This window comes from Sciurus carolinensis, chromosome 13, assembly GCF_902686445.1.
Source record: "Sciurus carolinensis chromosome 13, mSciCar1.2, whole genome shotgun sequence".
NCBI classification, from domain to species: Eukaryota; Metazoa; Chordata; class Mammalia; order Rodentia; family Sciuridae; genus Sciurus; species Sciurus carolinensis.
The window spans coordinates 69877855-69904215 of record NC_062225.1 but is presented as its reverse complement, the minus strand read 5'-3'; the positions used below and the strand labels follow the sequence as shown (position 1 = coordinate 69904215).

Here is a 26361-nt window from a genome sequence, read left to right as displayed (position 1 = left end):
AAGTAGGGGATCCATCTGTAACAGTGTCTCTTCACATGACAGGTCCTGTCTTCGCACAACCTAAGAATCTGTGACTGTTTCTAGGAAGCAGAGCAAGTAATGACCCTCACTGTATATGTATGTGGATGCACCACTCAGAAGATGTCAGATGGTTTCTATATTTGTGATCTCACGTCGTACCCACCAAAACCCTCTGGGCTGAGCAGGAAAGATTGGGTCCCAATAGGTCACTGGCCTGTCTGGTGATACACAATACCAAAATGGTGAATCCAAGGTACAGAATAGCCTCCTGGGCCCCTCCAGCACAGGAGTCAAGGGGCACGGAGTTGAGAATGCCTGGTACACTCCACCCACTGCAGCTCTGCCACCAATAGAGACTCTCCACCCAGCTGGCAGGGTTGGACTCCCTCCTTGGACAAGTGAGATGCTTGAATTTGGTTGCTATTTCCCAAGGGATGCTACTTCTATAACCCCTGGGGAGAGTGGTCTGTATCTAAAAAGAGCTGGGACCTTTCAGGTTCATCTGCACCGTGAATGCTGTGTCTCTAGAAAGAACTTATTGATAGGGTTCTGACTTGGAACTGGTGTCCTGGGGCTGGCATTGTCACTGAGGTGGAGCGGCTCATTTATGTGATACTGACCCAAATCATCAAGTGTCTCATGCTGCCTGGGGCCCTAAGGGAGCAGAGCGCTGCACCCCATCACAGAGCGCTGCACCCCATCACAGAGCGGGGTGTGATTCCTGTGCCTGGGAACCTGAGTGGGAAGGCCCAGGACAGGCTCAGCCCACAGTGGTGCAGGCCCGTGGCGGCTGTGGCAGGTAAGAGGGGCCACACCAGTCAGCACGTTCATCTCAGGCACCCGCGATCTTATCCGGTAATTGATCTCTCGCTCCCTCTTTGTTATCTCTTTTTGAAACAGCATTCTCCTGCTAATAGCACAAGATGAAGCTCTGGAAACCAGTGATTTTTATCCAATAATTGATTTTATTAATGTCCTGAGATACCGCTGCTACAGAACATGCTAGGGAGAATTTAGGTGGGGGAGTGAAACCCCAAGCTTGTGCTGTACACGGTCACAGCCTGACAGCTGTCACCTATGGTTGGAACATCATCCCAGGGTGACCTTGACATCCCATCTTCCTGGGAAGGCCCATGGAACTGTCTCCCAGGGGCTCATTTCCAACTTAATTCATTGCATTTCTCTAAGTAAGTTGTGAGCCCTTAAATTGCTCTAAGCCAAGGAGGAGGGAGGTAGCGAGGAGGGCCTCTGCCCTCAAGGGGGTTGCAAGACTGCAGAAAGACCATGGAGATCCCTATGCTATGCACAAAGGGAGTTTCGCCACATAAGCTTGATGGCATGCTGTGGGAGCACAGAGGAGCGAGGCCTACAGGGACAGCTCTGGATGATGTATCCAGTATATTGGATCTTAAAAGATGGCAAGGGGTTTTACTTTGTGTAAGGGACAATAGGAGGGGGAAATAAGTGTGTAGCAAAAGCCAGGTAAAAGACAGTAAATTAGAGCTCTCGAGGCTAACAGAGATCCAGCAATGACGTGTGTGTGCACATGCACACGTGTGTGTAGGTTTACATAGGAAGATTATAAAGGAAGTGGCTAAGGATTATAGAGGCCGACAGATTCCAAGACCTGTGGGGTCAGACTGCAGACACAGAAAGAGCTGAGTTGATGTTTCACTTCAAGTCCTAAGATGGAAGGGAACCAGCACCCCAGCTCAAAGGCAGTCAAGCAGAGGTTACCTCTTTTTTTTTTTTTTAACTAAGGATTAAACCCTGGTGGGGGGTCTACCACTCAGCTACATCCCCAGCCCTTTTGTATTTTTTATTTTGAGATTGGTCTCACTAAGTTGCCTAGGCTGGTCTCAAATTTGCAATCCTTCTACATCAGCTTCTCGAATCTTTGGGATTATAGGTGTTCATCCTTGCACCGGGTGAGGGGTTCCCTCTTAATTCCATTCTTCTATGGGGCCTCCTTCAGTGGACTGCATGTCCCCCCATACACACACACAATGGGAGGGCAATCTACAATCCAAATGTTAATCCTTTCAGAAATATCCTTCCAGACTCATTCAGAATACTGCTTGACCAAATGGCTGGGCCTGTGACCCAGTCAGGTTGAGCCTAGTATAACATTAACCAGCACAGGCAGGAAGTCCAGAGACAGAGACTCTGCTCGGGAGAGGAAGGCTGGGACAAGGATCGCAAAGAGGACAGGAGCGAAGGGAAACTCCAGAACGCAGCTAAGTCTCAGGAAGCAGGTCATGGAGAAAATGTCTCTGGTCACATGTGTGGACCACACATGTGGGGGGAAGAGAACTCCCTCAAAGAGACAAGTTGAGGACTGACCACAGTCACCTAACCAGGCCCTTGCTGGGTGCCGTTGGATGGTTCCTTCCATCTGCTGGAGAACAGGTGGAGGGCAGGCACCCCCTCCCTCATGCCAATATGAGGGGACAGGGAGAGGAGGCCACCCACCTCTTAGCTTCGTCCTAGCCCCCTACTCTTCATTCGCACCAAGCAGAGACCCAGGGCCAAGATGGCACCAGGCCAGTGGTTGCTCACTCAGCCTGGCTCTCACCACCCACAGGGCTGCAGAGTACCCAAGCACCCCTGAGGGGTCTGCCTCTCAGAGAAGCTGCTATGAGAACTCAGCTTGAATCCTGCCCCCAGAAAGCCAGAGCAGCAGCCAGGCAGGCAAGAGAAATCACAGGAACAGTCCATGGCAGGCATCCTCGGAGGGGACTGTCCCCTCAGGTTGTCACATGTGCAGAGTTCCTTCACGGTTTGCTGCACTGAGACCCCTTGAGGGGGACAGCCTGTGCTGGGAGCTGGGCTTTCCCACAGTGATATCTGAATATATTAAACAATGGTGAAGGTGTGTTTAAAATAACGACATCCTATATTTTACACAAAAGGATGAAAGGACGGATTTAATCCTCCAGCAGGGCCCCCAAGGCCCCTGACAGGAACAACTCAGAGGGTAAAACGTGCACCAAAGGGCCACGCTGTTCTATACCTACTGAGGTCAGGTGGGTTCAGCCAGGGACTTGACCCCCTGGAAACCCTTCTGTACCGTGGTATAGGAAGGGGACCCTGCCCACCATGAAGGTTAACTTTCACATCAAGGTTTCAGGAGAGCTGTTCCGCGAACATGCTCTGCCTATGGTAATGCCCGCCATTCGCTGGGCACTTATTATACCATATTTTATTTTCATAGTGAGAACCCTCCTCTGTCCCCCATCACATTTCCATGGAAGGGAAAATAAAGCCTGGTGAAGTCTGCCCAGGGGCTCCAGGCCCTCTGGAACCGATAACCTGAGAACTGAAACACCTCCAGCGGCTCCCCCAGCCCTGGCTTCCCCTCCCCAAGGAGGGCAGGACTAACCTCACCAGCAGGGACCGCACAGAGTGTCCTGTTCTGCTCGTCCCCACACAGGGGATAGCAAGCCTCCTATCACACCCAGGTGTTTGGATAAGTACCTTTGGGGTCTGCTCCACCCCCAGAGGCTCCCCTGGGTGTGCTGGTCCCTCAGTCTAGATTCAAAACGGGGAAGCAGGAAGCCTCACTTCATTCTCAGGCAATTCCACAGTGTTCAACACAGCTTTTACCAGACGTCTGATGTTGGCCATCGGAGGGTGCTCGCTTGTCTGAAGAGATGACATTAAGATTAACGTTGTTTCCCATTTGTTGATTATTGATTGTATTCCTATATTGGTCAGGGTTCTTCAGAAAACCAGCACCAATAGGGTGTGTGTGTGTATGCGTGTGTGTGTGTGTGTGTGTGTGTGTGTGTACGGAGAGAGAAGGCGGGGGAGAGAAAGGGAGGGAAGAAAGAGAAATAGATTTATTTTAAGGAATTGGCTCATGCAATTGAAACTTGAAGTTTAAGACTGTAGCCAGTTCCCACTGATGTAATATCTTCCTGCTAGGGCCACGGTCGGTCCTTGTTCCTAAGGCCTGGTAGGACAAGGTCCATCCACACTATGGAGGGTGATCTGCTTTACTCAAAAGTCTACCTATGTATGTACATGTTAAGGTCATCCAAAATATAACCTCAGGAAAACATCCAGAATGTTTGATCAAATATCTGGGTATTACGGCCTAGTCAAATTGACATATAAAATTAACTACTAAAGGTCCCCTTGTCAGAACCTTAAAGGAAAGTAGTGAGCGGGGGGAGGGAACCTTAATTTACTTCAAACTCCCATGAACCTACAATACAACAGAAAACTATATTCCTAATTTTCAAATGAGGAAATTGAAGCATGTTCCCAAGTTCATATAACAGCCAAGTGTCTGTCTTGAAGCCAGTACGGGTGTTCTCTTTCTTACAGATGCAGTTTCTAAGCCAGCTGTGGGGCTGAGCTCTCATCTGCACACATCTAGGCTGTTTCTAGGACCACAGCTGCTTGCTCCCCAGTACCACCCAGTGGACTCCTGATTTCCATGAGTTCACAGCAGACCAGACACCCCAGGGGACCCTCATGCCAACCTGCAACTAGATCCTAAATAAGATACAATCAGCATGGTTTTTGATGTGTTGTGGGGCTTTTTAGAAGGAAAATCTTCAACATTCGAGGAAGAGTAAAGCCAGGGAAAATATAGGGTGCCACAATTAGAGCTGGGGTAGTTGAATGGAAAGCAAAGACAAAATGTGAGGCTGCCCTGGGGGTAAAGGTCATTGAGAAGTTGTGCCCTGACTCCCCAAAAATTGGACAAGCTAAACCTAAGCCCCAAGAAGAAAACAAAGTGGTCCAAATGAGTTGTACCCCTGGCTCCCAGAAGAAGCAAATGTAAATCCTATCTGGAGAAAAGCATCCTCAATTAGACTCCAAGACTCCCATGAGGTTCAACAAAAGATGAACTCACAATAAAAAATTACCAGACACACAAGGGAACAAGTCACTATAGGCAAGAATCAGTGGAAACTCTAAGCAAATCAAGATTATCCAAGCACTTCAAATATAGAAATCATCAGACAGAAAACAAAATATGGCTGTAGATAAAAAGTATGAAACAGGGAATAGAAACTAACAAGAGCAAAAGACAAAAGAAATGGCCAGATTCAAAGAAGAACCAAATAGAACTTTTAAAAATGAAAAGTATAACAATTTGAAAGTCAATACCACCCAGGCCAAAGAGAAATGTTTACAATCTGCAAAGCATCTTTGCTGGAATGTCTTATCATCATTACCCTTATAAAGTGGGTAATGGTTTATGGGTTGTATTTTTCCCACTTCATGGATGAAAACACGGAGTCTGGAGGAAGCAAAGGAATTTCCTCAAGAGCACATTAATAGGTTTCACGACCACAAAATTCTTACCCAAGACTTTGGACTTTAAAATTTGTACCCCTTCTGTCACACCAGATGTTCCCATTCAACCACAGGGCCATTTTGCCCTCCTGCCAGTTAGTCACAAAAATACCTAATGATCTGCTCACCCCTGTACTATTTATCCAGCCAGCAGGGAACGACCTTATTTTTTTCAAGGGTGGTAAGCAGAGGAGGGAATACAAATGGTCCCTTGCGGTTCTAACCTGCTACAGTAAATCCTACCTCCAGGGGATGGTCTGGGACAGATGACCATTGGTAACAGACTCCCCTAGTGGGCAGGACGAACTCCAACAGAGAAGAAGGGACAACCAGCCCTTCACCTGCCTGGGCTCCTGACAAAGGAAAGAGCTGGAAAATCCTTTTCCTTCACAGGGGACAGCACATCAATTATGGATTATTAGATCAGATCTTCATTTTAATATTTCCTCCATGTATTATCACCTCTTCTTCTCACTGGAATTCTGTCTGGGGAGTTATTTAACTGATGTGCAGAAATCTAAATTTAATTTATTATGATCTAACTCACTTTAGAAGCCAAATTACCCTGCACTGGAGAAGGATCAAGTCAATATCCCACTTGGCTTTCTATTTATCTTCTGCAGGGTTTTCTCTCCTTTTCTTTAGTGTTCATTTTATCTCGGGTGCTGGTCATAAATTTAAATTTTCCTCAGAATTAGACAATTGCTCCTTCAATGTTGTAGTTTAATGGTTGGTATTAATTATAGGAGCGTCACTCCTTAAAGAGTTTGATAGACAGAATGGACATATAATAGAGGAGGAAAGGGCTATTTCTCAAACCAGATGAGATAGCATATAATTCAACAGGGATGAGTTTACTCTTCTGTTCTCCCCCCTCCTGCCCTTCTTTCTACTCTCCTTCCTCAATAGCCAGGTGATAGAATATGGTGGGTCTGCTGGGATCTGCCCTTTTGTGGCACCTCTCAGCTCCTGGGGCATCTGCCAGTTGGGACACCAAGCCTAGACCCCTCTCTCATGCTGGCCTTTTCTCCCTTTGATTTTCACCTCACTTCGTCTCTGAGGGCAAGGGCGACCTCTGCCTCCCTCTGTCCTCCTCACACAGCCCTCCCGTCTGCACTTACCACCCACATCTCAATTGCATGCCACACGCAGGGGAATTTAGGGGAAGCTTGGAGCTTTCTGGAAGAAGAAAAGTTCCAATAATTATTATAATTGCCTGAAAATTCCAACTGTGAAGTATAATATGATTAGCTGAATGGACGAAAGCCCAGTTTTTGTTTCTGGAATAGAAAAAAAAGAAAGATCACACAATTAAGACCTTATATGGAGCTTACTAATTAGCATGAGAGGGAGGTGCCAGGGAAATGGAAGTCGGACTGACCGGGGAAGAGGGCTGGCTCCAGACACATGTCAGGACTCGTGAGCTCTCATGCCGATGGGTCTGCTTCTGCCCATCAACATCCAGAAATCCCACCACCGAGGACTAGACTCGTAGCTCCTTTATGGAAGCGCATGTCACCTGCCTGAAGAATTCATCCCAACTGCTGGTACACCAAGAGAGCTGGCCCTGCCCTTACTGTTAATATCTGCATCCCTCTGTGTTCAGAGACTAGAGCAGCATGTTGGTCACTGGAACTCAAGAAGTCTAGGTTGTCCAGCTCTGGTACCCAGAGTGTAGGAGATCAAGGGCAGAGGAGATGGGTATTCCCATGGGGCTTGGGAGAAGGAGGATTTAGTGGACCCAAGGGTGGACAGAAGAGTGGATTTGTCTGTGAACAGGAGGACAGTGCTGGAGGACAGCATGTGCTTAGAATAGGAACCAGCACCCAAGAGAGCCCAAAGGGAAGGACCAGATGTAGGGGAAGAGCCAGAAGTGGCTCAGGAAGGGCAGCCTCCAACTGGACAGAGCTGGACGCTGAAACACGCCATCGCTGGCTTGTGTGCATAGCTAAGCTATCGTGGGCACAGGGTCACCTCATTATTGTCTACAGGGTGATGCTGAAGCCACCTCGCAGGGGCAGAGGTGCCAGAGAGGGAGGCCAAGCCCTTCCAGGGTAGCCCAACAACACAGCCAGAGTGACCTCCAACAGGAAAGAGATGGGGCCTCTTAGAGGCCCACCCTTCCGAAAACCCTTCTAGAAGGGAAACAACAAAAACAAACAAACAAACAACAACAAAACAGTGACAATCAGATTGGGATTTCTCGGTGATGGATGAGCTCTCTCCAAAAGTTGGACATCTTTCTCCTCCTTAGCTTGCTGTACAGGGCCAGGAAATATCTTCAGCCATCATCAGAAAGCTCTTTAGCTACAAGAGACCGCTATGGGCCAAACGATTTCCAAGGGGCCCTAGCGAAGCAGGGTATCGAGGGGGGATCACAACGAGCAGGACTATGTCCCTGTGAACAGAAATGTGAGAGCAGAGGTATCGGGTAGTTACCGCAGGATACCTGCCTAGTTACCTTGCTTTCAACCTCCCTTCAGGCCAAACAAAAAGTGCCCATGGGCTAAATTTGGCCTGCGGGTCACCAGATTGTGACAGTAATGGAATAAAAGGAAAAGGGTAAAGAAACACCAAAAAGGGAAGAATCCAATAAATGGGAAACATCGTAGTGAGCCTTGTGCTTTTGTGACTTCTTTTCTCCTTCAGGGGTCCCTTATTCAATTCAATCCAATTTCTCGTGGACAGAAAAGCAGCAGCAAGAGATTGTATGCATGTTGGGGGTGGGGGGCGCAAAGAAGGGGAAGCACAGCCCCAGGGATGGTCCTTTAATTCCAGAAAGTCAGGCCTCAGCTTGGTTTTGCCTAGCCTGTCCTTTCAAACTCTTGCTCTCAGTGTCTCCCTTCATCCCAAGGGCAACACTAATCTTCCTCCAGTCCGGTTTTACTGGCTCCAATCAGATCTCAGAAGTGAGATAAGATATGAAAAATTGCTTGGTAAGACATAATGCATATGTAACATACTATTATCGTCAACATGGCTGTGGTTGCTATTATTTATTTGGGAGGCTGAATGCTAATGGAGGGAAATGCAATTTATATTCAGCCAATTTAGGTTGAGCTGCTTCTGCCTTCCCTGTGGCAGAAATGGGGTCTCTGACAGCATCCACAGGTGACAAGATGCCTCACCTTACTGTCTGGCTATGGGGATGGGTCATTATCAATGCTAATGATTCCTGCAGCTTGAAGGTCTTTTTCTACCCCAAATCTCCATCTCAAATATGGGTTAGAGCACAGCGCCATGCAAATGATAAAACAAGACATTATCTGAACAACCGTAATACATCCTGGTAAGGTTGTTAGCAGCTTAGAAGGCTAGAAATGTGCCGACTCCCTTTTTATGCACATGGATGTGGTGGTGTCCTGGGTGATTCTGAGCAGAGAGCAAGTAGAATCAGAAGCCTGAAACTGCCTGAGACCCCAGAGATCCCAGAAAGCCCAGGAACCTGAATTCAGAGGTAGCTGCTCATTTTCTGGACCCTGTTTTGAAACTTGTCCATCCTAGTACATCGTCTCCATGTCTCCTGGGCTTTGCTTCCCCTGGAAACAGAATGCCCAGGTCAACTGCTAAACTCACAGAGAAACATGGCTAGCAAGCAGGGTTTGAAGTTTCCCTACATCTCACTTTCCTCAGGCAAAGAAGATTTATTTCTTGGGAGATATCAAGATGGGAAGTTATGGGAAGCCAAGCAAAAGGACTGGCTTGAACAGGTGGCAATTTCTCACACTGAACACGATCACCCAAAATAACAATGACCAAATAATCATCTTGTAGCGTTCATTGCCAGGTTCCACCTAAAAATGTCACTCCTGCAAAACTCAAACCTGGCTACTAACCTCACCTCACCTTCCTGAAGAAAAAACTGAGTTTGGGGAGCTAGAGTGACTTAAGGTCACACAGCAAGGGGAGGCTGGGATTAACCCCAGGAGGGCAGACTCCAGGCACATGCTGGACCAGGGCCTGGTAGCAGGATCATGAGGGAAGAAAGGCTTCCCAACCCAGAGCAGCCTAGGTGGAGACAAAGGTGGGCAGAGGGAGGCGGCTCTGGCCATAGCTCAGTTCTACACCTTCCGGTCGAGGCTATCCTAGAAACTTCTTCCCTCCTTCACAGACCAAAAGGTGCTCAACTGGAATACAGCTAGAAAGAAGGTTTTGGAGTCAAGTGTCCCCTAAGCCCTGTCACTCATTCCCCAAAGGTGACATCAGTGAGAAGTCTCCCACTCTCAGCTGAGCAGAAGTTGCTCGCCTCTCTTCTGTGCCTCCGAGGTGGAGGACTGATCTCCTGAGATAGCGCGCGCAGCAAGGCCAGAGCTTAGCACATTTTCTATCTGCTCAGTAAATAAGGTGACATCCAGATGCCCTCTGGCTGCCTCAAAACTAGGTCAGCTGCTGAATATGTAGGTGTGGGGTTGGAGCAGTGACTTTGAAATGACTTTATCTCCTGGGACTCCAGGAGGGCTGCTGGCTGGCTTTTAATGGAAGGGGCTCTTTTCATGTCAAAAACAGACCCAAAGTTCCCAGACACCACGTGAGCCTGCTGAATGTGGAGGGGGATGGGATGCCTGCCTCAGCCAACGGCAAGTTGTGTGCTGCTGGGGACAGTGCAGGGGATGATGGCAGTGGACTGAAATCCTATGAGCCTCTCCCAAATACAGGCCATCTCCACAACACAGCAGCGGCCACTTAAAGGACATTTACATGAACTATCAAAAAGGGACTTACGATATACTTGCTTATATAAACAATGCTCACCTTGGAAGTACCAATAAGGTTCCCTAAATGACATGCTCATCACCAAACAGCTTTGGGCTTTGGACAAGGCCTGCAGGTCCATCTGAATAGCTGTAGGGATGTTAAGAGCTACAGGGATATTTAAAACCTCTCCCACACTCCAATTCAACTTCATGTCCTCCACAATGGCCTCACTTTGCTTTTCAGAAGGGGACATACTCTTTAAGCTGGTACTGTACAGTACCCGGATGTGATGTTCAAACACATGGGGAAGGTGAATCACTGCCCGACCTGTTCTGGCTTCTGATTTACTTCACAACAGTATTCAATGAGATTCCTTTTAGTAGTCTGCTTCCTCAGTGCATTAAAATTAGATTCCGGAGACAAATTTCAGCATCTGAACAATTTGCCAAAGCAATATTCTGAGCAATGAGGTCAAAACTACCGTAAACCACTAGGCACGATGGCACACGCTTGAAATCCCATTGACTCAGGAGACTGAGGCCGGAGGATCACAAGTTCCAGCACAGCCTAAGCAACTTAATGAGACCCTGTCTCAAAATGAAAAAGGGCTGGGGATGTAGGTCAGTGGTAGAGTGTCCCCGAGTTCAATCCCCAGACCACAAAAAGAAAAAGAAAAAACAAAACAAACAACAACAATAACAAAAAGCGCTACCCAAACCCCTAGAGCCTCCTTGCCTCTCAGACCACATCTGTCCTCACCCTCCAGTCCCAGGAGACAAAGCTCTCTGGACACCACTTCTGAACAGGGCCTGTCCCTCCTGCTACTTTGCCATGCTCCAAGACTGATCACTGTATCTCAGGGTTCATCTCTTCTTCTCAAGTGAGGAAGTCAAAGCCAATGGAACAGATCCAAGCCTCAAATTTCTCAATGCCATTGCTCTCTTGGATCTCCCTGGGACCCGGTCCTCTCGGGGGCCCTTTCTTTCAGAACCTCGGGTCTGCTTGGGGGTGCCACCCTCTTATCTCCTTTGCCTCTCCTGGCCCGGTGTCCCTGGCCCCATCAAAGAGCCTCTCCCAGCACATTCGACATCAGGCTTTCTAAGCAGCTCCTCACCCGACTCTGAAACAGGCAGGGGAAAGAGGCAGCCGAGTGGAGGTGGCGGGAGGGCGCGGCGTGTAGAGAAAGTAGGTCATTAGTGCTAAAGACTACAATTTTCAAGCGGTTGTTAATGCTCTGTTTATATGGATTTCCTCAAATGTGACATTTTAATGGCATCATAATTGTGTGATTACAGTGCAGTCGACACTGCTTGGGGAGGGAAGGCGACAGGGACTCCAGCGACCTGCTGGGGAAGGCGGCTCCCTGCACGGGTGGCCAGGGGGACCATCTTGGGGCTGCTCAGGCCAGGATGCCTGACAAGCAGAAGTGGCTTTCTGAGGGCCCTCTGCTAGACAGGGGCCACAGGTTCCCAGGAAACTTGCATATGGCCCAGTCCTAGGACAAAAATCAGTGCCCTGGGCTGCCGGAGTGTCACTTGGAGGCTCTCCAATAAAAACTGCACTTGTCATTCGTTTGATTTCTGCATGTGTGCATTCGTTCATTCCTTCCTTCTTTTTGTTTTTTTCTTTTTTGGAGGGGGTACCACGGATTGAACTCCAGAGCTCTTTTTATTATTTATTTTGAGACAGGGTCTTGCAGCGTTGCTTATGGCCTCCCTAAGTGGCTGGGGCTGGCCTCAGACTTATGACGCTCCTGCCACCGTCTCCTGAGCTGCTGGGATTGCAGGGTGCACCACCATGCCTGGCCATTCATTCCTTACTTCTTGAATTTTCTAGATTGTAATCTGAAGGAAAAGGCCTGGGGCTATTCAGAAATAAGAGAACAAACAGAGACAGAGCAAGAGAGGCAAAAAAGGACCTCACATTTATTGGGCGCTTACTCAGTGCCCAGCACTGAACCATGATTTGGTGCATTCATCTTCCTTGACCTCTGAGCACCACCCCTGGTGAAGTAGTGAAGCCCCCTGCTAATGTTCTTGTCTCCTGGCTCTCAGGAGCCCTCTTTTCTGACCTTCTCCTCCCCAATCTTCTCCATCTCCTTCCTTCCCCAGCTTCTCACGCACTCATCAAAGGATAGAAAACCTCTCCCGTAACTGTAGCTTCTATAGGTGGCAGATTCCAAATGGTTTCCCAGGCTAGATCCCTTTAACTTGTTAAACGAATGTCTCTTTGACAGGACACCCCGCCCCCGGGAAGTCTCATGAGCATCTCACCTTGAACACGTTCCCAATGGAACTGTGATCTGCCAGTCACCACTGGTCTCCTCCAGGCTCTCGCGAGAGGAGAGACGACACCATCAGCCAGTTGGCAGCCCACACCAGAGATCTGAGAGTCATTCTAGACATGTCCTTCTCCCTCCCACTCACCTCCTGATCACCCCCACCCTGTTACTAACCCATCACCACATCCTGTCCTGAATATGTGTCCACATCTCCCCTACCTTTCCACTCCGCACTCATGCCAACCTCCACTAACGGTTCTGTACTTCCATTCTGGTTCCACCCGACTCATTTTCCAAAGTCCCCTTCTTTAAAATGACACCTGACACAGTCTCCCACCCTCCCAGAAGTCTCTGCACTCTGTCCCTCAAGCCCCCAGGTAGTAAAAGGCCAGTAGGGACAGAATCTCTGTTTCTCTGTCTTTCCACTGGCCGGGCTGTTTCTCCAGAGTGGAGAGGTGTCTGCTGCCCTGGAGATGAGTATAAATGTCCTTTCTGGCATGGGCACCAGACACCTTGAAGCTGCTATCAGTTTTCCTGTGGGACAATCTGTCAACCTGCAAAGAATGCACCTCAATAAATCTGGTCCTGCTGCAGATGCCCACCGGAATGGAGAAGGAAGAGGAGCTGGTCCAGTCACATAAACAGGACACAGTGTCCAGATGGTTCAAGGAGGGCAAAGGTGCCAGAGGGCTTGTGGGCTACAGTTTTGTTGAGCAAAATTGTACCGTAAAACTTCTATTGGCACTTTAAGAATTGGTAATGTAGAAACCATGCTCTGTACAGTTGATTTTTTTGAAACTGAAACTCTTTAAACTATTTGGGTTGGTTAAACTTTTAAAGTCACACAGTCGTGACAGTCGAATGTTACTTCTGAGAGCACTGCCCACCTTTAAAGATACGCTACGTGTGTGTAGTAGTTGAGATTTTCTAGTGTGATATTTACTTCCAGCACATTATCTATGAAAACAGTGCCTTTTAATTTATTTTGACTTGTATCAATTTAGAGTAGATGAACATTTGTTTATTTTTAAATAAGTGAACTGTCTTTAAAAACCATAGTACTTGTGCCTGAAAAAACAACAACAAAAAAAAACAGATATCTGAGGGTGGTTGCCACTCTGGCTCAAACAGCTCACTGTGCTCAGACTGACATCCTCTCTCCTTTCTGTGACCTCGCTCCTTTCAGGCCCTGCCTGATCTGGGCTGCAAATCTCTAGCCTCATCTCCTCCACCTCCCTCTTGGCTCCTATGTTCCAGCCACACTGGACTTTCTTCTGTTTGCCAAGCAAGACAAGATCTCTCATCACAGTCCTCCATGCCTGCGGGGCTCTCTGCATAGAACATTCTTCTTCTAATCAATTTCTGCTCATCCCTCTGGCTTGAAACTAAGTATTCTGCCTTTTAGAAGGCCTTCCATGAGTCTTCAAGGCTGAGTCAAGTCCCTCCTGTGCTCTTCTGGACCTGGTACACCTCCTTCCTGCCACCTGGAAGTCACAGTCACAGCCTAGACCAGGAATGTTCTCTTTCATGCCTGACTCCCCGGCCAGGCCATGGCCTTTTTGAGAACAGCGTTGGTGTCCACCTCACTTACTACTGTTCTCACTGGTACAGTTCCTGGCACACCGGAGGCCTTCGCACACGTGCTGAATCAAGACTCGATGACATGACCTCTTCTTAAAAGGCCCAGGATAGGGATATTACTATTCCTGTGTTACATACAAGCAGAGGGGGGAAGGGAAGATAAATAAAAGCACCCAAGGGCGAGGAAGTAGTAGGACCAGGACCAGAACCATCTACCTACAAACAACTTTCAGTGGCCTTGCTATTCAGGAAGGGAGGCCAGTAAGGCTGGGCCCTTCAGGGAGAGGTGCAGGGAGGTGCAGGGAGAAGGCAAGTCATGGCCCAGCTTCACGGATGGACGAGACTGAGGTGGAGGCATGCAAAGGAGGGAGGGCAGGAAGCACAGACACCTGGGAGAGCTAGGGCTGCATCCGTCCTCCAGTTACTATCTCTGGCCCTGGGTAAGTGACTTAGCCTTTCTCCCTTAGAAGGGCTTCCACAGCCTATTCTGCAACATTGTGATACCAGTTCATGGATCAAACGCAGTAAGAGAGGACCAGCCCTGAGCACCACGCTAGGCACACTTTTAAAACTCAATAAATAATAGTTGAATGCCCACTTGTCAGTAAAGTGATCTCGCTGGTGAGGCGGTGAGGAGTCCTGGATGGAGCCCGGACATCTCACTTACAGATCTGACACCCTCCCCCGCCACTTCCCATCCCTGAGTCAATCACAGGCTTGCAGGGTCTCTGGTAAGTCTCCCACCTATCAGGTGTTATTAACTATTTTGAGGACACCCGGCCCCATGCATGGGAGCCACAGTGCTTCTTTCCAGAGCATCTTTCTTGGAAATATAGATGCAAAATTCTGTTCACAAGGATCTCGTGCCATGCTGGAGCCACAGGAAGCTCCCAGAAGTCAAGTCAGGTAGAGAGGAGAGATACCTCTCTGCAAAGACCCACTGGGCATGAAAGAAGCCAATGATGTTCTCCCTGCTCCCCGCCCAGTTGCTTTAGGGGGCTGTAGCTGCTTCTCCCATGCTGAGCACAGTAATGAGGCCTGCTGTGCACAGGAACCCCCTAATTGGTCCCTACTCTGCTTGTGTTTAAAAAAGCAACAATTCTGAAATGTGTCCTCCTGACATGCTACCCTGGCCCTGGCTACCACCTGGGTGACCCTGGAACACACCTCAAGAGGCCCACTGGGAGAAGGGAGTGTCCCTTGAGGTTTTCCAGAAGCTGAAGGTATTCAAAGTGGGCCAAGGGTAGAGAAGGATGAGGACTTTGGCGTGTTCAGGAACCTTCCACCCCTTGGTGTCCTAGCTAGCATGATGATATTTCCTTGTCCCGTTCGCGGAGCTGACTACCAGATATTGCTGGGGATTTATGTCTTTAGATTTGTATTTAACTTTCTACACTGTTGCTGGAGTGACGTGTCTATGATACAGCTGGATCCCAGCACAAAATAAAGGCCAAGTTCTTCAATATGGCCTGCAAGTTCTGCCCTGGACTTTGGGCCTCATCTGATTCAATTCTGGTGCCCACACATTCATATTCTTACATGAAACCACCACCACCATTACTCAAAGTAAGTTGGGTGAATCTGGTCCCTTCTACCTACAAGTGTCCCCTCCTCTTATGTCATGACATTTAACATAAAAATGGCCTGCTAATTGGACCCTCTTGCCCCAAACTCCTATGCCTCAGAGGCAGAAGTGTGGGTTTCCCGTCTGAACCCCAGGCCCCTTGCAGACAGGCTGGTTATCCTAATGAAGACCCTGATGGCCTCAGGCCAGCTCATTACACCTCAAGGAGGAAATGAACAGGCTCAGACAAGGTGGGAAAGGGGTCGAGACAGAGTTTTCCTAAATTACAGTAAGTCAGGCGAGATGAAATGAACCATGAGTCAATGATGCAAATGTGTCACTGGGAGGTGCCCTCCACCCGGAAAACAAAGGTGTGTAGTGTAAATAAAATTAAAAAAACCACACACACACACACACACACACACACAAAACCTCTAGTCTGGAACGGAAGGAAATTATCCAAACAGGCTTCATGCTATAGGATAATTTAAAGAGCATGAATTTAATGAGAGAAGAGCAAAAAGATTAACTGATAAAACAAAGCAATGAAATAAAGGATTTTTAAAAGTGTAGAAATACAAAGTACTTTTACAAAACCAATAAATGAGTGCAGAAACTCTAAGAAGCAGAGCAGACACAGCAGGAAATGTAATTACTGATACCAGCTAAAGGGTTCCAGTCCCGGCTCTGCCACCACGAGTGGTAGAACCTTGGGCAAATCACTGGGACTTCGGAGGAGAAGACATGAGTTATTAAAGCAACTGGAGGAGAATATACAGAAACCTCAAAGGTGAGCCAGCATCAGAGACACAGTGGACTTGAAGTGGAGAAACAGATGGGACACACATCATGGTATTCATATTTTTTAAGTCTTTAAAATGAATAAAGAACTGAATCCACACGTTAAAAGAGCAAGCCATGCTTCTTGAAAAATTAACACAAAAACAGTTGACATGAGGACACTTCCTGGTGCGGGTATCGCACCTTGAAATTCAGGAAAGAAATCATCAGGCATCCAGGCAGAACTAAGCCACCTGCAAAAAAGAAGAATCTGGCTGACCTGAAGCCTCCTCAGAGCCACATCCAATGGCAGAAGACACCCAGGTGACGCCCACGGGGCCATGGAGGTGTGGCCCCAGGGCATTGGAACCTGCCTGAGTGACACTCAAGTTCAAAGGCCAGAGATGGACATTCCCACCACCTAAGAGCTCTGGGGTTATAGCACCAGCGAGCCCATTTTTGAAGAATCTGCTAAATAATAATATCTGGTCAATGAAGAAATGGTTCAAAATGAAAAAAACCCAGGAATGGAGTGTGAGAACCTGCCGAGCATGTGATCTATTTAATGATGAAATTAAAAATAAACAGCCACGGGGGTGATCATGAATGCTATGGAAGTGTTATAGAGTCTGACAACCCAAAAATAGTGATCATGCAGACAACTGGCTCAGGCTCCTCTCCCTGTGACCTTTCACCAAGGCTGCTGGCAAGGAATGGAAACAGATGATCCGACGTTGCCCTAAGACCTGTGCTCTGACACACGGCTCTACCACTTACTATTTATGTGATGTGCAGTGAGCTGCTTAGCTTCTGGAGCCTCGGTTCCTTCACCTGTAAAATGGGGAGAATAAAATCTATCTCACTAGGTTTAAGGATTCAATGAAAAGTCATGTGTGAAGACAGCGACTGGCACACTGCAAGGTGAAGGGGATCAAAGAGAAGGAGGATGAGAATGCAGTGGACACTCCCTCCCTCCACACCGAAAAAGGAGGCTGAGGGAGGAACACCAGACTCAGCACAAGACAGCTAGGGGAGACTCTGGACTCTCACAAAGGGCCCTGTCCCGGTATTCCAAGTCATAGAGGGAGAAAGAAGCTGTTCCATAAGGAAGCACTGGATCCCCCTGGTGGTTCCCAACAAGGCAGAGAACACACCCCTGTGCCCATGGCTGAGGCAGAGGAGCTGAGAACTGAATGGGAAGAAGACGTCATCTCCTGGCAGGAGCAGGGTGAAGGGCCCTGTGCCTGCCAGCGGGCACCTCCTCCTGAAGGCCTCTGGCATGACCAGTCCTGAGGAGAGCAGCCCACTGGGAACTGGTCAGCAAGCCAAGACAAAGGCCCAATCTGGCATCCACTAGCTGTGTGGCCTTGAGCAAGTCACTTGAGCTTGTCACTTGAGCTTAAGGGCTCTGTGACTGTTCCCTCCTCAGTAAAACGAGAGGGTGAGAGTCAGTGCTCTCTACAGCGCCTCTGGGCCTACCATGTCTGTGGAGTTCTGCTCAGCTGTGCCTTTGCATGAGTCTCTGCTGTCAGAATTAATTCAACAAGCAAACCAGAGGAAAGGGGAAGGAAACAGGACACTGAAGGGCAGACTAGCTGGTGAGGGGACAAGAGAAGGCAGGGAGGGCTAAAGCTCTGGGGCCCGTGACAGAATCCACCCAGTCTCCAGCCTTAAAGAAGTGTCAGTTCACCGCCGCCAGGGACAGCTGAGAGTTAGCAGGCCCTGACTTGTACAGAGTACCCCAAACCCACGCCTGCTGGAAAGCTTCAGGAAGAAGCCTGCTGCTTGGTATTTATCCAGAAGAATTAAAGTCAGCGTCCTTTAGAGCTTCCTGCGTAGTCTCAGCAGGACTCTTAATAGCCAGGGAGTGAAACCAACCTAGGTGTCAGTCAACAGACGAAGGAACAAAGAAAATGTGGTAGATACACATGATGGAGTTTTATTCAGCCATAAAAAAGAATGAAATTATGTCATATTTGGGAAAATGAATGGAACTGGAGAGCATCACCTTAGCTGAAGTGAGCTAGACTCAGAAGTATCACCTGTTCTATCTCATATGTGGCAGCAAGAGAGGAAAGAAAAAGAAGGTCATCATGAAAGTAGCAGGGAGACAAACAGGGTGGAAGAAGAGGAGCAGGAGGTGAGAGGGGAGAGCAAGGGAGGTATTAGGGAGTACAGCTGATCCAATTATGTCACATGCACGTGACATGCCACAATGAAGCCTATCATTCTGTATAATTAACACATACAAATAAAAAAAGAACTGAAGAAAAAAAATCTTTGTGATACCAATTTTCCTGTCTCATCTTAGGACCAGGAACATTGGTAGTATGCCTCTCCTGAGCTTTAGAACTGTCTTACAGTGTTATAAATCTTAGTCTGTACACTATGAATTGTGTAATCCTCAGTATTCCCTCTGTGTTTCAACCGAAATCAAAAAGCTTAGAAACAAAAAAAGAAAGAAAGAAAGAAAAGAAAAAGGAAGGAAGGAGGTAACTTCACCTTATAGAAGGGTCCAGGAAAAGCTGTATCCTCCTATCCTAAAATCAGCAGACTAATGCCCAAGCCAAGTCAGATATTTGCATAGTCTCAGATATATCCCCCAAGATATTTATTAATGCCAAGTATGCCACCTTAGCTAAGCAGTCAATGTTGTTACATCAGTAGAGGACAGAACCATACAACGTATCCATGCAATGGTGTGCTGGGGTGGGCTCAACATCACATCTGGTATTTTTGTCAAAAACACATAACTACAATCTAATCAAGAAGAAACACCAGAAAGATCCAACTGAGAGACATTCTTTCTACACAATAGCTGAATGACACCTTCAAAGTGTCAATGTCAAGGTCATGGATGACAAGGAAAGAGGGAGACAGGGTTGCCATGGGAGAGACAAAGGAGATAAAACAATTAAAAGCAACACAGGATCCTGGAGTGGCAATCACAATCTCAGGGATCCGCCCATCAGGAAAGCCACTTAGACCAGACCTGGGTGAGGCGGAGGAAGGGGATGGTGAGAATCAGCTACCACCTCAGGAGCAAAATCTCAGCATCAGGTCTACAGCTTGTCCCACCAGCCTCCCTGGACTAGTTTGCTAGGGATGCCATCACCAAGTACCACAGACCCAGGGGCTAACACCACAGAAATGTATTTACTCACAATTCTACAGGCTAGAAGTCCAAGGTCCAAGATCAAAGTCAGGAGGGTTGGTTTCTCCTGAGGTCTCTCTCCTTGGCTTACAGATGGCTACCTTCTCCCCATGTCCTCACATGGTCTTATTTCTGTGTATATACATCCCTAACACTCTCTTGGTATTCCTAATCTCCTCCTCCTGTAAGGATGCCAGTCCGATTGGATTACACCAACCTTAATCACCATCCAAATTGTTATGGTTTAGATGTGGTGTCCCCCAAAAGCTCATGCCTGTGCAAGATAATCGAAGAAGGTTGAAAGAAGAAATGATTGGGTTATGAGTAGTCTTAACCCAATCGGTGATAGGGATTAACTGAGTGGTAACTGAAGTGGGAGGGTATGGATGAAGGAGACGGGAATTGGGGTGTGGCTTTGGGTATATATTTGTCTCTGGCGAGTGGACTCTCTCTCTGCTTCCTGATCATGATGTGAGCTGCTTCCCTCTGTCACACTCTCCTGCCATGATGTTCAGCCTCACCTCCAGTCCCAAGGAACGGAGCTGGCCTTCTATGGACTAAGACTTCTGAAACCATGAGCCCTCAAATAAACTTTTCCTCCTCTACAATTGTTGTGGTCAGATCATTTAGTCACAGTAGTGAAATAATTGACTAAAACACAAATACAGTCACTACTAGAGCTTCAACATATGAATTTTAGGGGGACACAATTCAATCCACAGCACTTTGCCCTGCAAGCCTTCCTAGACACTGTGATGAGCTGGAATTCCAGAGAAGTTGTCACTGGATGGAGAATGGATTACTCAGAGGGTGTTCCACAGAGGGTGCTGCGATAGCCCTGCACAGGGCCATTCCATGGAACCTGCAGAGCCAGCAGGAGCTGGTAGTGTTGACGGCTACCATCTACATCTCTTCTATAGAGATCCACCTTCCACTGACCAAGACCTGCAGTCCTGGGAAGTAACATCCCAATCCCAAGGAGTGAATGAGAGTAAACAGTGCCAGAAGCTGGACACTCTCTGCTCCAGGGCTCCCCTTGGGACTGGGCCAAAGCTAAGATGCAGCCAAGTCCATATCCTTAGATAGCATCTTCCTCTGCTGTCTTGCTTCCCTCATCTCCTCCTCCCTGCAGGACTCATATTAAATCACTTTCACGAGGTTCTGCTTTCATGGACCCCAAACCCAAGCACCACGGGTAGGGCTCAGAGTAGTGCCTGCATACAGCCATTGCTCACTGGGTGCTTGCTACTGTCACCAGCATGTGCCAGGCTCCATGCCAGGTGCGGTACACCCATTATTCACCGAATCTTCCAGCAACCCTGCAAGGTGACTAACACTATGAGCGTTTCAGAGTATCAAAGCCCCAAAGTTAGCTGTGGCAGCCTTCTATTTGAACTGTCTGGCCCCATGCACAACCTGTTATTGCTATTTCTGTTTCATACATCATTTGTCTCCACATTTTCAAAAAGGTTCCTAAAACTCTAATCCCCCTTCTTCCCCATGGTATGACCTGTCCCTGGCTCCTTGCAAACTAGGACACCTCCTCCTGTGTCCCATAAAAGCTTCTAGCAGCAGATGTGGCCGCCTAGCATCCACCCGCCATCTCCTGTTCCCTTGCCCACCACAAGCACTGCTGTTGAGTCCCAGCAATATGAATTCTCCCAACTCTACAACAACCTTAAAGCCATTTGAATTTACTGTAAATAATGCATATAACATTGTGTTCATTTTATGAATATTTAAATTTCCTACTGAGAACACACGAGATTTTTATTTTTACCTACAGGGGACCAAGGTTCACAGATTGGTGGAGCAACAAGTTTAAAGACTACAATCCTTGGCTCCAGGTACCAAGGTAGAGGTGCATGGGGGGCAGGGCAAAACCAGGCACCTGTCCCCACTCTGCAAGGACAGGACTCTGGGAAGCCCTTGCAGTCTGTAGAGACCACCCAGGAAAGCCCCAGGAAGCCCAGCTCCTGTCTCCTAGGGGAATGCCAGCGTGCTATGCAGGGCACAATGGAATCATAGAGAAAGAGGGCACTTGAGGAAATTAAAAGGCAACCAATTTAAAAGAGATTAAGCAGGGAAAAGGGGATTTAATGATCAGCTTTTGCCACTGTGAACTAGCTGAACCCACTGGCATGGAGACTAATGGTTTAATATGTTGTTAAACAAGGGTGAGACGTTCATGTGAGCAATGAGGGCATCTGTAGTTATAGCGACAAGGGTGAAATTACCCTAGCCACAGGCCCTCGGCCTCGGGAGCAGCTTTCCACTCGTTCCCTGACCGAGGTCAGGGCACGCCACTCAGCTGCCTCGCAGCCTCAGGAGAGGCAATTTCCATGAGAGGAAAGGGGAGTGAAAGGAAGAAAGCCTTGGGGAGCAAGCAGCAAGATGGGCAGATGAGACGCAGGCACAGGAAGAGCCAGCTTTGCAGGACCCAAGAGGAGTAACTACCTGCCTTATTTGCTCTTGCTAGCACATCAGGAGCGAGGACACTGATGTTTTTCCAGAGGCACTTGACAAATGACACCTGGAAGCATGGGGGCTTCTAGGGATGGGTGAACGGAAGTAAGGAAACTCAGGCAGGTCCCTGGGGAGGCAAGAGCTGATTCTAGGGGTGGTGAGGAGGAGAAGGCACAGCTCATTTTTCTCAGCCCTGAGGCCTCAGGATCCTGTGAGTTTTCAGTGTGGCTGTCTTCTCAGTGGTGGTGTAGTGGAGTCCTGTGGCTTCCTGCCTAGCTCGGCCCTGCAGGGGTTTTTCAGTGAGTGGTCACTCAGGGGGAGACTGAGGGAGTGACCCCAGACCCCCTAAAACAGCAGCAGACAGGAGGTAGTGACAGGGGTCAGGTCTCTCGAGTCCCACGCTTACCGCTCTACTGGACACCATCTCATATGATCCCAAGAACAAGTCCATGCAGTAGGAAAGATTAAGTATGTCCCCAAGGCCACAAGCTGGTACAAAGCAGTCGGGCTTCAGATGCAGGCATTCTAAATCACCACCCCATGTGCCCCACTGCCGTGCGGATGGGGACAGGAGCCCGAGGGCAGGAACCTGCCCAGAGAGCACCTCCACGCAGCCCTTCTCTTGCAACCCTATTTGGCACAAAACAACAAAGCCTTCCTTCTTTTTGAGTCTAACTTGGGCTGAGAATGTGCTGGAGGAGTTTATTTTGAGTGGGTTTCATTTAATTTTCACTTGCAAGGAATCCTGGAACTGCAAGGCCTGGGGTCTGACACCCAACTCACCAGTCCCACCACATTGTCACAGTGGGGGGGGCCTGTGGTCATCACTCCTTCTCTCATCCATCAGGCAGTCTCTGGGAAGCCCTCTGTGCCCTGCAGGCCTGGGCGAGGCAGGACACAGGTCTATCCGACAACCACACAACCCAGTCCTGCCCACAAGGAGTCTGCAGTGGACCATGGAAGGCCATGAGGGTTACCACGGCAGCCAGGGAACACGGGGTCTTCTCACAGCGGTTAAGTAGCTACGGCTCAGTGTCCTGAGGTGGGTACTCCGGCTTCAGCAGCTTGGGGGCAGAGGAAGGCGTACTGGGTTCCAAACCCAGCTCTGCATCCACTCCCTGTAGACCAGCTTGGAGGCTCTGCCCCTCTGAATAACAGGAAAAAGGACACCTGGGCTGCCTAGTTCAGAGGGTCGCTGCGGGAATTAAGCAAAGGATGCATGTCAAAATGCTTTGACAACCCAACAGCTCCCTGCAAACACAAAGGCGTGCTATTGTGCCGGAAGTGAAGTGTGGGACTGTGCTGGGGCAGAGTGAGCGACTCAGTCTCCCTGTGAGCAGCTCTGCTGAACAGACAAGTGCTAACAGACAGAAACCAGGGAACTGGCATGTTAGATGAATGGGTGTTGCTGCTAGAACAGAGCAAAGCAGATCATTATCCATGTCATGAAAACAGATTCAATCTCCAGAGCTGTATGCTTTAACTGTGTTCATTAAAAGGGGATTGGACCTAAAATGAACCTAAAGTGAAAGCTGATTTTTCTGTAACTAGTCCATCAAAAACATGGCTACAGTTTTCATGTGGGTGAGTGACACCCCAGGGAACAGAGAGGTCTAGGGAGAAGCAGAGGATCTTAAGCGGCCCCCTAGTCCCCCAACCCCAGACCATCAGAGCACCCTGTCTGGATAGCACAAAGATGTGTGTGGTGGGGCAGGGGGTTCCCACCTGTGCCAAAGTGGCCTGTGGGATCACAGGGTGATTTCATCTACATATCCAAGACACCTGTCGCCTAAGGAAGCTGTTTGATGTTCTACTCCTCAATGTTCAGTCTCCCAGACTTGTCCTCCTTCCCTTAGGGGAGGGCGGCATGTTGCTGGTAGGGTCAGCCTGCCTTCTGCCTCGTCCAAATCTGCCTCTGAGCCCACACATCACCCAGCTTCTAGAGATCATCTCCGACAAGCTGGCTGCCACCTGCTAAGGCAGAATCCACCCAGCTCCACCCACTCTTGGGGAGCCAGCCTCGGCCGCTCTGAAGGCAGTGTGGTGAGCCAGAGAAGCAGGTTCCAGCAGTTCACGCGTCTCTGAAAAGCCAATTACATGCTTATTACTCCTCTCCAGAAATGAAACCTGCGTCCCACGTGGCCAGCCCCCGTCCCCAGCAGACACTGCCTTATCTCAGCCTTGCGGCCCCTTCTGCCAGCCACTGCTGTCAGGAATGTATAGCTGGGCTCTTAATCACCTGCCAATGGACCGGGAGCAGAAATGCCCATCCTGGAGCCAAGAGAGTTTCACATAAGAGCTGGAAACGCCAGCAGGCACTGTGCAGATGAGCCATTTTGGAGGTGTGGAAGGAATGCTCCTGTGGCCATGTGCAGCTAAAGGGTAGCAAAGTAAGAGGGAGCTTTGGAGGGGGTCTGGGGCCTCCTCCCAATCCACCTACTATCCGCTCTCATGAATAAAGCTTTAGGGAAACACAGCCACACCGTTTTCTACAGGCTGTTGCAGCTGCTTTCTTACTACAACTGCAGAACTCAGGGGTTGCAACTCTTCTATGGCCCATTTGACTTGCAAAGCCTAAATTATTTACTATCTGGTCCTTTAGAGAGAAAGTTTGCAGACCCTGATGGAGCAGAAGAAGCAAGGACCTGGTGGTTGAAGGCTGAAGACTTGAAATTAAAAGTCTACTCTGTCCCATGCCGGCTATGTGGCCTTCAGTAGGTTCTCTGGAGATGAGTATTTCTCATCTATAAAATGAGAATATAAATCTACTTTACAGGGTTATCATAACTAATAAAATGAGACAAGCCATATATGCGGTGAAGGCCTCAAAGGTGGATGCAGCAGAAAATAACTGGATGGACAGAAGAGAACCTCTTCCTTCCCTGCGGTTCTGGGACATATCCTGACATTCTAGTCTTCTGTTCTCCATGGGCTGGATATTTTCAGACACCTTGAAGGTGTTTTGCAAATATGTACATGGCTGGGAGGTGCGGGTCAGAAAAGGGGAGGAAGGGGGAACAGGGAGAGCTGTTCTTTGGTGCTGACTTGATTTTCTCAGCAGAAATACTGTTAGGCAAGCAAATCAAAGACTGCCTCCTTTTTTAAAAGAGATATTGCCATAACACAAATAATGGCCACAGAGCCCCCAGGGGGGTATGATGAGATGCTGGGCCTCATCTCCATGCCTGCTTGGGGATCAGCCTCTCCTTGCACTAAGTATGATGGACCTTGGTCCAGTCCACAGTCCTGCATTCTCCGCTCCCAGCTTGGGATGAAATAAGGCCAGTGTTAACCAACAGACTGCTGTCACCAGGGTCAGAATACCTTCCCACAGGGCCTGCAGGTGCAGTTTAACACTTCCACCAGACCTCCTGGCAAGAGTGGAGGTGCTTCCAAGGCCTTAAGCCTGAAGGGACACAACGCCTACTCCAGAAGCACAGAACTTCCTAGGGGCAAGGTGGGTGGGGTAAGGGAGCAGGACCAGAGAGGGCTCACTGGGTCTCTAAGCATAAGAGAAATATTGGTCCTCACCTGAATATTTGTGAGTAAAAACAATATGCATCATTAAATCACAAGACTTATGAGTATAGCAAAAGGCACGAGGTTCTTTGTAGCTTTTCTAACATCAAACTTCTGGATAAGTTCATAGAAGCTAAATTCCCCACCCGCTGGCAACCCTGCTGTGCTCCTGCCCTGGGCAGGCACTCTGCCTGCTGACTGCAGAGGCCCGCAGGAACGTCAGTACTCTGGAGCACCCAGGAAGAGGGCACGGCTGGTCAAGAGGGACCACTTCCCGGAGGGCTGTGTGGGATGCTAGGTGGCGTGGGGCAGGGGCACACTTGAGACGGTCCTGAGAATAGCTAGCACTTCCACAGACTGAGAGGTGGGAGGAAGTTCTCTAGGTTCACTAATGTCTGGCCCAGTGACGCTGTAAAGGGGGTGGAAACTAGGCATGCTTGAAGGAATGGTGACTATTTTAATTCTGCCAGGAGAGAAGACTCTGGTGGATAAACTAGCATGCTGAGAGGTGGGTTACGGCCCAGCGAGGATGGCCTTGACTACATGATTTGGATCTCGTCCTTCCGGGAATCCTTTCCCATAATGGCGCCCTCCGTCTCTCACTGCCACAAAGCTCCCCTCTGCTGGGTCAGCCCACTGGCCCCCACACACAAAAGCTTCCCCTCTCTAAAGCATCTTCCCTGACTCCAGAGTCCTCTCAGCACTCATCTTCTTTCTTGTCTTCCCTTTCTATCAAGTCCCAGTGGGCTGAAATGGCCATTATGAGGGCAATCCATGTGGTTAAATCCTACCAACAGTTCTTACCCCTCATGCTTGACCCAGTAGCAGCCACACGGTAGCTCCACCCCTCCCCTGGGATACCCTCTTCATCACCTCGGGGACACCATTCTTGCCTGGTATCCCTCCTACCTCTCCAGGTGTCCCTTCTTAGCCTCCCCGCTGGCGGGCACTGGGGAACCCCACTCTGCACCCTGCCCCACTGCCCTT

The 26361-nt window shown here is 48.8% G+C and overlaps 1 protein-coding gene across 1 annotated transcript in view; it reads right to left on the bottom strand.

The window, feature by feature from the left end:
• Galnt14 (polypeptide N-acetylgalactosaminyltransferase 14) overlaps positions 1–26361 on the bottom strand; it is a 201960-nt gene that overhangs the window by 77185 nt on the left and 98414 nt on the right. The gene's annotated exons all lie outside the window — the stretch shown is intronic.